This window comes from Callospermophilus lateralis, chromosome 18, assembly GCF_048772815.1.
Source record: "Callospermophilus lateralis isolate mCalLat2 chromosome 18, mCalLat2.hap1, whole genome shotgun sequence".
Classification (NCBI taxonomy): domain Eukaryota; kingdom Metazoa; phylum Chordata; class Mammalia; order Rodentia; family Sciuridae; genus Callospermophilus; species Callospermophilus lateralis.
This window is the reverse complement of record NC_135322.1, coordinates 26,988,159-27,005,680: the sequence shown is the minus strand read 5'-3', so window position 1 is coordinate 27,005,680 and position 17,522 is coordinate 26,988,159. Positions and strand designations below refer to the sequence as shown.

General features: G+C 33.6%; 1 non-coding gene across 1 annotated transcript; it reads right to left on the bottom strand.

The window, feature by feature from the left end:
* Positions 1-13,299: 13,299 nt before the first annotated feature.
* Positions 13,300-13,372, bottom strand: Trnaa-agc (transfer RNA alanine (anticodon AGC)). Its single transcript has one exon. It is a non-coding gene; the product is annotated as a tRNA-Ala (tRNA).
* Between the last annotated feature and the right edge of the window lie 4,150 nt (positions 13,373-17,522).

Below are 17,522 nucleotides of genomic sequence, written 5' to 3'. Positions count from 1 at the left end.
ATCTGAGGATGAAGGCCTGTCAATTCTTTGGAGAGTCACTGGTGTGAGTTCACGTTGAAGGGCTGAAGACATTGGAGTCCGATGACCATGGTTAATGGCAGCAGCAAAACATGCACCAGTTCAAGAGGAATCAAGATTCTATGTGTTGGTGGCAATCAGGGGCACATATGATGTGCAAAACACATTCTGACATAGAAATTAAGATGTCAAAAACAAAAAGTATTTATGCCATTTATATTGTAATTAATGTGTATTCTCAAATCTAAAATTCATCACCCAAATACACTATTGAGAAAGCATTTATGTTGCATGCAAGTATTTTTTTCCTTAGATACAAAGGAAGTGGTCCACTCACATCCATTAATTTCTAAAAGTCCGCTGAGAAGAGGCCTTGGATCAATATCACTTGGAGCTACCAATTAATTGCAGCTTGATTAAAATTTAAAATATGGGAGAGAACACAGTTCTAGCGTGGCACAAAAATCAATGTCTCCACTGATGTGAAAACAAGGAAAGTGAAATTGACATTATTTCCTCCTTCATTGGCCTTTTGTAGAGCACCATGGGAAGTTTCCTGGGTTTTATCTTCTCTGCTATTCCCATGTCTCAACTATGTTCCTTTTGGAGAAATAGATATCACGCTGTCTGGAATCCAGCTTACATTCAAACTAGAAAAGCAGCATTGGGATACAGGTTCAGACAGTATTCAATATCTAAGGTGCTCTTCTTATATGGATGTTGTATGTCAGAGTTCAACCAGAGGAGCAGAAGCCATCTCAAACATTTAAAACACAGGGGAATAAATATTTCACATTATTACACAGACACATTCTCCTTCAGTTTTTTTTTTTTTGCATTTATTTTTCTTTCCTACTCCTCTTATTCTCTCCTATTTAATGCACTCATGTGTCTGCTTTCAAAATAATAATAATAATCTTAACCTCTTCTCCGGAAGAGACTATAGAGGGTCCATTGGTCTTCACATTCATCGCAGATCACAATCCCTGGGAATAAGGAGTCCTGCTGACCAGTCCTGCCCTTGAGGTTTGATCAGAGTTCTTGAGAGGCACGAGAACTCTATGTTTTATGCCTGAGATGACTAAACCCATATTTTTCTGCCAGTATTGGGTTTCTATAGTCTTATACTGTCATTGTTATTGAACAATATACTATAAACAGATATAAATGGATTTAGATATAGTCTCCTGCATCCCTCTTTTGTAACAGCCACATAATTTTCACTACAGGGAATTATGGGCATCTATCTCCTCAGCTAGAAGAACAACTTTTTTTTTTCTTTTCTCCTTACTGATTCAGAGGTGCAAGAAAACAAATACAGCCAGGTGGTGATTTTATCTTCTGACTTTATGAGGCCATTCTTGTGTCTTCTATTGGAAGCATTTTGCCTTTGGGAACTAAGGATTTTAAATCAGCAAAGCCAGTTTCAAAACTAAGAAGCAAAAATTACAAAGGTTATTTCCACAATGACCCCTTGTTTATGAGAGAGACATAATAACTCTGCTTCAATTAATACCCTAACCATTTTTGTCTTCTTAGTTAGGCCCCAAGTGAAATACTGAGTATGACCATTCCAACTACTGGTTGAGGAATTAGGGAAACAGCTACTAGGTAGGAACACACACCCACTATAAACAAATTCACACCAAATTATCTGTTTATCAAATTGTCTAAATGAGGTTCAATACAATCAGTGGAACCAGTGGAACATGGGGACTATTTATTTGTGACTCCAGAAATTATGATTAATCCAGTGCTTAATTTCCTAATCTCTCTGAACTCTGAATATTTTCCTTTCCCGGTAATAATTATAATAACTGTCAGGGAGGGACTGGGGTTGTGGCTCAGGGGTGGAGCTCTTGCCTACCAGTGGGTTCAATCCTCAGCACCACATAAAAATAAAATAAAGGTATTGTGTCCACCTAAAACAACAAAAAAATATTAAAAAATAACTTTCAGGGCTATATGTAGCTCCAATCCCAGGGACACCTGTAGCTCACTGAAATAATCAAACACACACACACACACACACACACATACACACATATGAAAAAAATATGTATGCCAATTAGCATACATAAAATTGAGATATATGTATCTATACACACACATATATGTGTGTATGTAATATATATATATATATGTATATATATATATGTATATATACATATATCAATTTGTGTATGTATGTGTGTGTATATATATATATATATATATATATATATATACACACACACAAAGAATTGTTTAGGATTTCTTCTAGAAGGAAGTAAGGGAGATTTTTATTTTTCTCTTCCCTAGCTCTCTCTTTGACTATGGGGCTATAAGTGTAGAAACTGGATTATGATTGGGAATGTTAATACCTGAGAATTATTGCAGAAAATCAAGTCAGGTTTCTCACTGTCAGACCTATAATGCTCCCAAATATACACATCAGTTATACTCTAGCATGCTACACATCTATTTGGCTGTTAAAGAGCTCAAAATCAATTAGGCACTTCCATACATCCTTCATGTCTCCTGTGGCACTTCTCACCCTTTTGTCTTTATACATCAAATGTTATATCTGGTTTTTATTGGTTTAAAATTCTGGGTTTTTTAAATCAGTGGCCCTATTTTAATAACCACATTTTTTTCACATCAACTTCATTATTCAGAGAACAGGTACTTATCAAAATAGTCAAGAACAAGAGTGTCCCCTTATCTCATGTGCATTCATGAGTGGATACATTTCTCCATGATTTAGTAAACAGAATCTCCCAATAGATTTCTTTTATTGGATTTCTTCCTTCATATTATTCAAGGAAAAACCAAACACCTGAACTTTACTGAAAGTACTTCATTATTGAAACAGATTTTCAGTTAAAGAGAAAATAAACTAAATGAGCTAGATTATAGAAACTTGGGGAAGTGTACTCATTAGAATAAATTTGGCCCTATCCAATACTGTGATTTTTACTTCTCAATTTACACACCTCAGGAAACATACCCCTGCATGTTTCCCAGGTTTTTCTGATGACTGTGATTAACCTTCAGTGTTCTTGACTATATGCTTTCTCCTCCTAGAGATTACCTTACAGATCTTGCCTCAGGACTTGCTGAATACAACTATAATTATAGACTTAATGCAAGAGGTTCATTGGGGAATACTTAAAAGAATTAGCATCCTTTTAAATGACAGCAATCCTAAAGTGAAGTTCTTTCTAAATCATTATTCAAGAGAAGAGTCCTTTCCACAGATAGCAGGGAGAGACCTGTTTCCACTGGGGGTCAGGGGCTAAGATATCAAAAGTTTATGGCTCCTATTTAATTCTACTCAAATAATCTCTTCTGAAACATCAAGTTCTCACTCATTTCGAAGTTTAACATAGGATGTGTGTTAAGGTTGTACATTCAATTTATTTTCTAATTCTGCAACCTACACAATTAGACTCACATTCTAATATTTTGTCGTGTTGCTATGAGACACCAGAGATAATAGATGTTTTTTTACACATAGAAGTCCTCTTGATCTCACCCTGCAGATCAGCCAATATTTCAACATTTTGAGGACAGGTTATTTTTCTAAAGATTTTCAACTCACTCAATAGCAACCATCATATTCGGGTCAAGATATCGTCATTATGATACATGCATATGATTGTTACATCCTCTGCTTGATATATCAAACCTTACATTCTTCTTCAAGAGTGTGATTTAATAATTTAGCTAATCTTGTTTTAGATTGGGTATCTTGGAAAAACACTGAACACAGTTTATTGCCCCTTTAAACCACACAGCTATAAAGGGTAAGCAGAAATATGGAGAAATATTTTGGGCTGTGAAACAACTCCAATGAGGCAACAACCACACAAGTATTTCAGGAACTATACAAAGAACTCAAAATATTAAACAACAAGAAAACAAATAACCCAGTCAACAAATGGGCCAAGGATCTGAACAGACACTTCTCAGAGGACATACAATCAATCAACAAATACACGAAAAAATGCTCACCATCTCTAGCAGTCAGAGAAATGCAAATCAAAACCACCCTAAGATACCATCTCACTCTAGTAAGAATGGCAGCCATTATGAAGTCAAACAATAACAAGTGCTGGCGAGGATGTGGGGGAAAGGGTACACTTGTACATTTCTGGTGGGACTGCAAATTGATTCAGCCAATTTGGAAAGCAGTATGGAGAATCCTTGGAAAGCTGGGAATGGAACCACCATTTGACCCAGCTATTCCCCTTCTTGGACTATACCCAAAAGACCTAAAAAGAGCATACAACAGGGACACAGCTACATCAATGTTCATAGCAGCAAAATTCACAATAGCTAGACTGTGGAACCAACCCAGATGTCCTTCAATGGATGAATGGATTTAAAAAATGTGGCATTTATACACAATGGAATATTACTCAGCAGTAAAAAAACAACAAAATCATGACATTTGCAGGGAAATAGATGGTATTAGAGCACATTATACTAAGTGAAGCTAGACAATCCCTAAAAAACAAATGCAGAATGTCTTCTTTGATATAAGCAGGGGGCGACACAAATCAGAGCAGAGAGGAAGAGCATGAAAAGAAGATTACCATTAAATAGGGACGAGAGGTGTGTGGGAATGGGAGACAGAAGGGGAATTGCATGGAAGATGGTAGGAGACCCTCATTGTTATGCAAAATTACATATAAGATGGTGTGAGGGGGAAGACAAAAGAGAGAGAAATGTGTCACAGTAGATTGGGTAGAAAGAGGGGAGGGAAGAGGAGGGGGGATAGAAGGGCAGCACAATACAATAGACAGTAGTATGGCCCTATGTATAAACATGGCTGAATAACCAATGTGATCCTGCAATCTGTACACGTGGAAAAATAAGATTAAGATTTGAATCAAATGTATGATATGTCAAGATCATTGTAATGTTTTGAGCAACTAATAAAAAAATTTAAAAAAAAAAGAATTGTTTTAAATTGAACCAAGGTGGCCAGACCTTAATTTCATGTTGATCGATGACTGAATGTCAGCAGCTCCAAAAATGTAATCGTTTTTTAAGTTAATTAATTTATTTTTATTTGTTCTTTTTAGATATACATGACAATAGGGTGAATTTTGACATATAATACCCATATCGAGTATAACATATTCTAATTAGGATCCCATTCTGTTGTTGTATGTGATGTGGAGTTTCACTGGTAGTGTATACATGTATCAACATAGAACACATGCTATTTATTGTCTTTCGTATTCTCCTCTCTCTTCCCTTAATTCCCACGTTGTCTAATCCATGGAAATTCTATTCTTTCTTCTCACCACCTTATTGTGTGTTAGCATCTGTTTATCAGAGAGAACATCAGCCCTTGGTTTTGGGGGATTATTTTATTTCTCATAGCATGATAGTCACCAGATCCACCCATTTGCCATCAAAAGTCATAAAGTTATTCTTTTTTATGAATGAGAAATATTCTGTTGTGTATATATACCACATTTTCTTTATCCATTCATCTGTTGAAGTGCACCTAGATTGGTTTTATGGCTTAGCTATTGTGAATTGAACTGCTAAAAACACTAATGTGGCCATGACACTGTAGTATGCTGATTTTAAATCCTTTGGATATATACCAAATAGTGGGATAACTGGGTTAAATAGTGATTCCATTCCAAGTGGGAATGTAATCTTTTGCATACTAACTATGTAGCTTAAAAAATTCATGAGGAGACTGAGAATAAAAAAAAATTATTTTCCAAGAGTATCCCTGGAAGCTGGTTCACATCCTTGAATTGTAGAGTTTCTGGGATATATATCAAAGTATGTACCATACTGATTTTATCTGCCTGAAGGTAAATAATTATTGTATTCCCACTCTACCCCATCTGAAGATCTGCTTCCAGGAACTATTTGTGGTGGTAAAACTGGCATCATTTAGGCTTCAACCAGGAAAATGAAAAAAACATTTTATATATTTGAAATAGCTGAAAAATTATTAAGCCAAGCAGAGAGCTTGAGAACAATTATGCAAGTGACAACTAGAAATCACTGAGGCTTCTAGTTTGGCAAGAAAAAGAGAAGATAAATTAGCAGAGCCTTGGAAACAAAGTCATCCATGGGAACCTGAAACCATAGCAGGCCTGTGCATTGCAAGTTAGAGACACAAAGGAGAAATTGCCTGTGTTGGTGGTGCTTCCAGAAGAAAGCAGGAAGAAAGATACAACTACCTTTTTTACCAATCTGTTAATGTTTGCCACTGACTCCCATTCAGAAATTCCATCTGAGAGCCATATAACAGAGTAGTCTGGAGAACACTCACTGAAGATCCTCAACCTACATTTCTGTATACACAAAAGAGAAAGGAAAGCCTCTGAGGAGAAAAAATAGGCCAATGACTATCAAAAAGGACTCAAGAGGCTCAAAGGATACCTGAATGTTAGAGTTTACAATAAATCATAAAAGTTTGATTAAACCATTTGGGTGCTTTACAATTCTATAAAGATCTCTCTCTTCTCTCTCTCTCTCTCTCTCTCTCTCTCTCTCTCTCTGTGTGTGTGTGTGTGTGTGTGTGTGTGTGTATGCATTAAATATACATACATTTACTTCAACCTAATACTTTAAAAAATGGTTTCCCAATAGTACATAAATAAAATCATGGCATTCTGAAACATACACAGCATTAATTAGAAGATTATTGAAATTTTATCTTCTACTGTAATATAAATGAAGAACTTGTGTATAGTTGAGAAAAAAGAGATGCATAGAATAACTAATGTTGTTGTGAGTTCTATTAGATGAGTCAACATTACTAAATTCAAGAATAATATAGGAATTAAAGACAATGGATATATTTCATGAGATTTATTGAAATAGCTTGTATAATTTCATAGCGATTTGGAAGATAAAGAAGAGGCTTATTTTTAAATACGGAGACTAAGCATGGAAGCATTTATCTATTTAAGGTGTTCTGTATAAGCCCCCTGGCTTTATCCATGTAAATAATTACATCCATCTTAACAATCAAAGCATTGAGGCACAAGAATCCAAATAATTGACTTGCGGTATTTAACCAGTAGGTAGCTTTGTAAGGAACAAAGGAGATGAATACAGTCCTGCATCATAAAAAATTATTTTTATTTTATTTATTCTATTACATATGGTTTCTTTAAACTTTATCTATTTCCAAGAAATATTTTTTATAAAATAGAATAATGAGCTTTATGAAAAAATAAATTGAAACCATCTACCTAGAAATAAATATAATCATATTTTTGGTATAATTTCTGTCAGTTATTTCAAGTGTAAGTTATTTTGTGCATTTTAGATCATAATACCTATCCAGTTTCACATTAACATTTACCTTTAAGCAAAATATCATGAGCCTTGACTGACTGGATTAATTTAAATGGCTTTCTAACATAATTTAATAAGTGCATTATGAGGATAATTAATGCTCACTGCTGCAACTGATAAGCCCTCTAAGTCTCTGTGGCTAAGCACAGTTAAGAATATACGTATTTACCCTTTAGGTGGAGACTGAATGTGTTCAGGTGGCCCACCTGCTTGGGGGCAGCATAATAAGGAACAACTGTCTTCTGAGGTGGTCATAGTTGAGGGTGAAAACAATTAGAAGTAATGCTATGTCTTATCTGACTCAAACCAAAAGTGCTACCCATTAATACTGCTCAGAGGAATTCAGTGAAAACAACTTAAATGTCCTCAACTTCATTGCATGAGAAGCTGGCAAGTGTCAAGGGATGTTAATGCTCATTTAACATGAAATGAGCACTAACAGTTTTGGCTAGAGATGGCATCCTATTTTGGGCAATACTGATCCTGCTCTTAGCTCCTGTACATAATAGAAATTATATAAAATATACTAAGGATCAGTATATATATGAATATATATGTGAATATGCATATGTATATATATTCATTCTTTATATGCCCCCTTTCCTCTCATTTCACTCTAGTTCAATTGGCCTCCTTACTTTCATGAACATGTTAAGGAAGTTCCCACTTCAGAACTTTGCATTTGCTATTTTCTTCAACAGAAAAGCTCCACTTTAGGTCTGTGCTTAATGTCAATTTCTCAGACATCTTCCATCACTCCTCTATTTTAAAAATAGTGACTCTCCCAGTACTCACTACCTTCCTTTCCACTCTTTATTCTTTATTATACTACATAATACATTGCTTTATGATATATTTAGGTTGTACTTTGTTTATTCCAGTAAAATATAAGTATGAATTTTTGTTAGTTGTTTCTTTAATGTAGTATCAGAGCCTGGCATATAAATGATGGCCAATAAATATTTGTAAATGAAATACTGGAGAAAGAAGATATTGAATGTTTTTGTTCTCATTTTACTTAATTTTTCCTAAACTCTGTGGCTCAACTAATTTTCCTTCATCTCAAAATCTGAAGGATGATTTGGTATGTATAAGTCCAATAAAATTTCCCATTTCCTACTTTAATCGAGCTGTAATACAATGATCTGAAATAGTTTCTACGTGCTCTGCCTGTCTCTGTGACACTCTGTTGACTACAGTTCAGTGTATAAAAAACAGAAAGCTCAACACATAGTACTTTCCTTCTTTTTTCCCAGATTAATACTTTTACACAATTCAAGCAACATTTTATTCAAGAAGTCTGGATGTTACAGAATAAAATGTGTCACTTGCCAACCTCTCTTTTTCCTTCATTATTGTTTTTACTGAATTATGGTCTATGAACATTTATTTTTAATATTGGAGAAGACAGGCATCAATAATGTACCTTCTTAAGAAATAAATAAAGTCACACCACCACTGCCCCACAAATGATTTTCACAACTTTATATGCAACCTCTAAGACACAAAAAGGACATAATTCAGGAGGTCCTCAATAATGTACATAAATCTGATTTTAATAGATACTCCCAAGCTCTTATAATGTACAAGTTGTATTGGTATATAACTATAATAGGTGGAGACTTTATAGCAAGTTCTGAAAATAAATGAATAGACTTTTACTTTTCAAATCTATTTTAGTCATTTTATTTTATTTTTACTTGTAAGATTTGCAGTTTCTGCAAAACTCAAATAAGAATTTATTTCAGGCTTAACCTCTGAGGGTGGTAGTGTTGTAAATGTTCATCTTAGAATGTGTGACTGTTGGTGTGCATGTGTATTTGCAGGCATGGCTGTGTGCCCTTCTAGGTCTTATGTGTGGTTGATTCACTGCTGCTTTCATATATATTTTGTAAGAATGTAAATGGTGGCCTTCTATTTTGAATGCCAAAGTGTTTTTAATGTAAATGATAATTGGACACTCAGAAATAAATATAATATATAAAACTATCTAATCTGGTTTTAAATAAAGCCAGGTAGACCATGATATAATTTTTAGCATGGTTATTTAAATGACAGAAAAGATAATTTTTATAAAAATTAATATAAATTAGTGCCCCAAATATGCTATTTTGAAGATTGTTTTTAAACAACAAAAATGTCCCTAATGGAATTTTGTTAGACTTAATTATATTGTATTGAAAATACAATAAGCAATTTTGCTGGGAATTAGGTAGGGTATTAAAAATGACCTGGCTATTTAAATTACATTAAAATTAAAGCTAATTGACACTTAGAAAAGGACACTGCACAACCATTAAATATAGTCATAATTGGATTGGTATTTAATCCCAATAGTGTTTTGTGGGCAATCTGAGGAAACCTTGTAAACTACTTTTAAAACATATAGAGTGTGAAAAAAAAAAGTTCAAAACAATAACACAGTTGACCAGTTCAGATCACTATTTAAAATCCTCCTCCTCCCTTCTTTCTGAAAGAACATTCTGCCAATGTCTAATGTGGTCATTTTCTTCTGCTCATTTTATTTCTATTGCCAATTATCCTTAATTATTCAAAACTTTTTTCAATGTGTAATAGATGTCCAAATGTTAGTAAGCTCATTAAACTGAAACTCTAGATAGAGCAATAGATTCTTTTAAGTACTGGTTTATTATAGTTGTAAAATTTCAAAAATTCCTTAATCTATTAACTTTAAATTAATACTTCACAAAACCTTTACCTAGAATTAACAAGCATTGTTTTTTTTTAAAGCTAAGGAGCCCTTGCAAAACAGTTTAAATTGCATAAAAATGTAAGAAAAAATTTAAACTGGCTTGAGTGAAGGACAATCAAATTGAGCTTTAGAAGAAAGAAGAGTCATTCATGTGACATCAATAAATTCTCTGTCAGCTTTCCTACTACAAAAGTGAGTCCTTCCCATGTTCTAGTGAACTGGCATCAGTGGATAAAACTATGACACATGACAGTTCCACACAAAGAATTTGCATCCTGGAGGTTAGAAATTTTACTGGCTGTGGATATACAAGTTTGTCTCCACTATTCTCAAAGCCTACCTAAACATTTTTCAGAATTACTTTTCCTACATAGCTTAAGGTTAATAACAACCAAAAGAAGCATTATATATAAGATTTGAACAGTCATGTATTCATGTGTGTGGCTCTATGGTACTGGGCTTTGGTTTCTCCATCTTTAGATGGAGAAAATAGATCAATTGATTAGTTGGACCAATCGGATCCAAGATTCACAGATCAATTAATTAGTTGGACCAATCTGATTCTCTACTTGGAGGTTGAAGGTAATAGAAGACAGGTTTGGTATGTTCTTTCAGTTTCCAGTTGTCCTCATGGTTCTCAGTTTAACATTATTTTTTGTGCACATTCAGTTTCCCTTCCAAACTGCTAATCCAGCTCGCCTATAGTGACTCCAGGATCAATAATAGATGCTGAAGCATCAGCTTGCAGCAAGTCCCATAGGACTTTTCACAACTGTGGAAGGTCTGAGACATATAAAAACTTCTTGAAGATAAAAACCCCTAGGAGTTATATTTTACTATTAAAAGTTTTGCTGGTTCACTTTCTATCCTCCATTTCTCTGGAAGCTGTTATAAGAAATACCGGAATGAGAGAGCAAATGAGAATAAGACATGAAATCCCTGTCCTACTCCATTCTAGGATGTTATAATAAATAGCATAAACTGTATGGGTATAAGCAACAGAAAAGAAATAGACCAGTTGATTTGATCCAAAATCAATTTGCTTAATTGGTCAATAGGTCAATTGATTAGTTGAACCAATCAGATCCAAGATTCATTTGCTAGCATGAGCACATTTGATGTCTGGTCAGGGCCCACTTCCTGATTCACAGAATTGTACCTTTTATCTTTGTCATTACAACATCGATGACAAATGCAAATCTTTGGGATCTATTTTATAAAGGTACTTATCTAATTAATTATGGCTCTGCCCTTCATATCAGTTATTAGGGTCCCATGTAGGGAAACACAAAGATTCAGACCTTAGCAATCCTTAAACATGGGATCCAATGATAAAGAATCTCATAACGTAAAGAATGTGAAATTCCAGAATAATACCTACCCAGAAAGTTGAGATAGCAAATAGGAAAGATGGCACCAACTTACATTGAGACTTAATGGTCTTTCCACTTTAGAATTATGTGAAAATGTATACATTCAATAGAAACCACACCTCAAGCTTTGAATTTTTTTCCAGGTTTGCAAAATGTGCTGTGATACTCTCATGATGCTGGGCAGTAGCTAGCTGTGAGCTGGAGCTCCCAATCAGCCAAAAGTAATTGTGAGGATTAACAATCCACACTCCGGGGTGCACTCTGCAGCCAGAAATTTTTGGGTGCAAGTATCAAATAAACTACATGAAATAGATAACATTTTATTATGAAGTAGGGTTTTTTGATAGATTTTTTTCCTTTCTATAAGAAAATGTAAGCATTTTCAAGGTAGGCTAGGCTAAGCTATGATTTTCCACTGTGTTAGGTGCAATCAATTACCAACTTATGGTATTTCCAACTTGTAATGGATATATTGGGACATAACCCATTTTAAGTTGAGGAGCATCTTTGTAAGAGCAATGGATTGCAATAGAATTAGTTCCAAATGTAAAAGAATCAAATTTACTATCTTATGTTGTTTGACACATTTGAGGGAGATTTTCCTGGGAGAAAGATTAGGGATCAACTAATAATAAGTACACTTAGTAAGTTAAAGAAAAAAAAAATAAAGTGAAACAAATAAGGAATCATTAATGTACTTCCCACAAATGCAAAATACATTTACTCTATCATAGCATTTCCAAAAATTTATCTCACTGTGGCTTCAACTCTAAGTTCAACTTCTTAATTAAGTGTAATCAACTATAAATCTATGATTTATAAATCATATAAATCAGGTACAGTGAGACTCCAGGTATGGTGAATAGTGGGGCACAATTCCTTCTATCTGTGAACCTATGGAACATAGAAAATAAGCTATCTGAGATCGGATAGCTGATTTTCCTAGACCTGATGGACTGGTCTAGAATAGAGAGTTCCATTAGAAAGGCAAAAATGAAAGAATTATAATGGTGCTGTTCAGAAGGTAGTTTCCAACCCAGCAGGCAAAATAACATTAGATTTTCAGGCCTGAGAATCATCTTTAGTTGGTTGATGCTCTGTCTTCCGGGAGTGCTGGGGTGTCAGTCACACTCTCCTGGCCCATCCACCAGGGTTCTCCTTAAGGTCTCTACATGTATTGCTTTGCTCTGGGAGTAATTCTCCTTCATTTTGTCCCATCTGTCTTTTTAAAAATTTAGATTCACAGTATTTATGCTGATCTGATAGTCTCATATAATTTGTTGAACTCTTCTGAAATTCATTAGTGTCCAAGTCTTCAGGAAAGAAGATCTTCTATAGTTCTTGATCAAATAACTGTTTCTCTATTCATGGGAAATATGAATCACACACCTACCTCATTCCTTTAGCATAGTTTTTAAGCCTACCTTTTATTCTGCTTTCAGAGTACCCTACTTGATAGACTATAAATTTTTCCAATCTCCAAATACTTTTTGCTTAATAATTTATTTCTTATTTATCTTTTTCTCACATTTCATTATAAGCAGCAAGGAGGAAAAAAGATGACACCATTTACACTTTGCTTGGAAGAGTACTCAGCTAAATATCTGTGTACTTTACTTCCAAATTCTGACTTCCACTCAGAAGTTGTCAATTCAGCTGAAACATCTGTCCATTTATAAAGAAGATTATTTCCTTTGTGGTTCAAAAACCTTTTCCTGGTTTTCTTGTGAGAGCGCAACAGAATAATCTTTAAATTCATATTTCCAGTAATATTCTGTTCATAATATATATATATATATATATATATATATATATATATATATATATATATATATTAGTTATAGTTGACACAATACTTTATTTATTTATATGTGGTGCTGGGGATTGAACCCAGGGCCTCGCACGTGCTAGGTGAGTGCTCTACCACTGAGCTACAACCCCAGCCACAATCATGAAAAATATATTTAACATATATTTGAATCAATATTATTATATTCATTAAATGTATATATTTATATATGTATACATTTATATATATACATATACATATACATATGCTCTGTTCCTTTAGGACTCTCAACATTATCTGTGATGTCCAAATTTCTGCCATGGCCTCTTCATAGAAATCTAGATTTTTTTCTAAGTTTCTCAAAATTATTCCAATTACTTCTTATCCAATTCCCCAAAACACTTCCACACTTTTGGGTATTTATAAGAGCAGCAAGTCACTTTCTGGTACCAAAATTTATACTGGTTTCCTGAGGCTGTTATTACAAAATGCCACATTTTTTTTGTATTGTGTTATTATCTCACAGAAATAATTCTGCAAGCTAGAAGCTTGATATCAAGAGTTCATTAGTATGGTGCTCCCTCTATAAACTGTAGGGGAGAATATTTTGTTGCTATTTCCTAACTTTTTCATTCCATGGCCTACAATATCATTCTATCCTCTTCCTTTAGACTATCATTATCTACATTTGCCTCAGGTACATATTTTCTTCTTTTTATATGGAAACAGACCTTGTTTTATGAGGGCCTATTCTAATTAACTTACCTTAAGTTGCATCTGCAAAGATCCTACTACAAAATAAGGTAAAAGTCATTGGTACTTGGCTGTGAAATGCAAGTGGCAGGGAGGATCCAAAGGCAGTTTCTGATATAATTCACATAGTGAGAATTCCGAATTGTCCCCCTTTGAAACTCGAGGTGCACATTCTTCATTTCAGCCTGCATTTATGAAAGGTGAATATTTACAATTTGAAAATCTTACAAGAGCAGCAGAGAAACACAAATGATAAAAATGGTGGGGGATTAGAATGTCAACATCTTTTTTTTTTTTTTTTTTTTTTTTTGAGAGAGAAACAATTCAACCAACAAGAGTGTTATAGTGAAAAAAATACATCTGGATTCTAGTACCTTATTTTATCACCTGTTTACTTGTCTTAGTTTGAATTTTATCATAGGAGAATTTTATCCTGCAATAAGTACTGTCCAAAGGCCCTGTAATTTATGATTTAATATATATTTACTTAACAATATCTTAAAGCTAGGTGTGGTGGTGCATGCCTGTAATCCAGTGGCTCAGGAGGCTGAAGCAGGAGACTCCAGAGTTCAAAGCCACTCTCAGCAAAAGCAAGGAATAAGGCAACTCAGTGAGATACTGTCTCTAAATAAAATACAAAATCGGGATAGGGATCTGACTCAGTAGTCAGTGCCCTTGAGTTCAATCTCCAGTGGGGGAAAATAAATCTTGTGTCTTAAAACTTGTAGCATAAGTCACTTGGTAGACTGAGACAGATATTGTCACAGGTCCATCACCAGTCTGAGCAACTTAGCAAGACCCTGTGACAAAATAAAAAAAAAAAATAAAAAAGTTTTAGGGATGTAGCTCAGTGGTACAGTAGCAGTAGGTTCAACTTCCTCTAATGTAAAATAAAACATACTAAAATGTGGTATGATTAAGCCACAGGTTATGTACAAATTAATCAACACAGTTATGCTTTAATAACTTCATTTGAAACAACAAAGAAAGGTGGCAGGCAATATCCAGCCTGTAAGCCAGAGTTTTCAGACAGACCCTTGTTTGTTACAGGGAACAAAATTATGCATTTTTGAAATACTAATAAGCACTGTAAAGTCAAATGCAATGCTAGAAAATTAGTCACATTAGAAAGATTTAGTACTTTAGAGAGCTCAATAGCTAGTCTTTAATCCCCAAAATATTTCCAGTAAATAGAATTCAAAATTGATCCATAAAACAATAATTCCATCAGAATAATTGACAATTTGTTTGGAAATTAGAACTAATTTATAAATGAACTAATATTCCTATTGCTCCAAGAAGAAAATACTGGTGGGACAGTATTCTATTTTTAATGCTAGTGTGCTGAGATGGTAAAGTATCCTGTGATTGAATACCTATCTAGTTAGAGAACCATACACCACTTTAGATTAATAAATATTCTTTAAATGTAGGATTGTGGAAAAATATAAATTTAATATTTTAAACCTTTATATTAGATACAGCTCCAATCAGATATACCTTTTAAGCACACATTCCAAACTAAACTCCAAAGAAAGAGATGTGAATCAATGATCTATTGCTACAATTACAGTCAGTAAATCATCCCAAAGCCCAGTGCCTTAAATCAATAAGTATTCATTTAGTTCACAAGTCTGTAGGTTGACAATTTAGTCTGGGCTCATCTAGACTCACTCATATGTCTGATGATCAGCTACAGATTGGCCTCATGTGGGGTGACTGGGTAGATTTATCTCCTCCGTTTATCTCATTACTCAACAGACCATCACTGGAATGCTTTCATGGTAAAGTCAAAAAAACCAAGAAAGCTGGTGAAAAGTAAAGTTGTCTGGTAGATGAACAGGTATAAGAATAGGTAAGGGATTAATGCCATTGATGAAATCACTGTTGCCATCACATGTATTTCTATAGGTATATTTTGTGAAATTTGCAAAGATCACTATCAAAGTACACTGACTAACTTCAACTTCTGGGAAGCTATTATCTCTGAATTAATAGTAAAATAATTATTTTCTATTTTATTTTAAAATTATTTTCTATTTTAATTTTATTAAAGAATTTTCATTATTTACTAGATGGAAAAAATCTGAAGTAACGTTATAATTTTGGGTAAAAGTGATAATTAAATATGGACAGTATAAATGAAAGAAATTAATTTATTATAAAATATTTAATTGATTTATTTTCTTTCTTCCTTTCCTTGGTAATGAGTATTAAACTAAAAAGTGCTTTACATTCCCAATCCTTTTTATTTTCTTATGCTGAGTCAGGGTCTTGATAAGTTACTGAGTCTGACCTTGAATTTGTAATCCTTCTGCCCCAAGGAAGGATTAAAATATCAATTGAAGTCAGGTGTGTTTTGGATAGCAACACACCTGACTTCAATTGATATTTTAAGTCAAAGTTGCATTTTTAATTTACCAAGAGGACACTCTATAGTCATAGCTCTCCCAATATTTGTTCTGGTACTCCTAATACATTCACTGAAGTATGTTTTATTTTAAAAAAATGAACTGATGAGCTTATTGGGAAATCTGGTTCAAACCAAGATGCTAATAATGTTTGAATAACTCTGTTAATTATTAAATTATATAGAAGAAAATTTATGGCCCTTATATTTATTTTATTTTGAAGTAAGAGTGAAGTTACAGTATATTTTTGTCTCCATTCATCATCATTTTGATCTATGGATCACTATCAATGTTGAAGAATGTCATGTAAGAAATGGTAATATGTATGACTATTTTTACAGTGATCAACACACAGTGTGCTGTATGCATTCACATTTGGAATTGGTCCTCTATACTGACAGTTTAAAAAAATCTGTTTTTGACTTACAGTAGGCACATCTGTCTAAAGCATGCATGGGATAAACTTTCATGATGGGGTTGAGGTGTACATCTGTCATTAAAATCATTAGAAGCTGAATTGCTAAAACCTTTCTTACTCTTTGACATTTTATCCTGTATAAAGCACACAAAAGAAGCAACACACTGCTACTATTTTTTTTTCAATTAAATAGATTGCATGTGGGTTACACTTGAGTCTTGAAATTGACAAATCCTATTTTATACTAGTAACAGCATTACAATTTAACTCATTATACCCAAACACATATATACTCTGCAGATTCAAAATTATATAGCGTCAAAAATAAAACCTCTTCTATGTAAATGTCTAATTTATAGATATTCATTCAAGATTTCCTAACAACCTCCAGTGTTTCCACTAGAATTGGAAGCACTTAGCATTTGAATTCAAATTATTCTTTTTGTACACTTTGTTTTTAAAATGTCTCTGTAGATTGAATTTTAAATGAGTAATAGAATATTTAACAATGAAACTGCTTTTCTCATTTTAATGTTAATAGTAATTGGGCACATTAAGTTCTCTTTATAGTCTAAATTATATCCTGAGAATACACAAGTTATTTTGGTTTAGCAAGGTACCAGTTATTTCATTAACCTTATGTTTTATTACATTATTTGGACTCTAACAGAGTGGCACTGAGATATCTATATGAGTTTTACCATTTGGAGCTTCAGTTTAT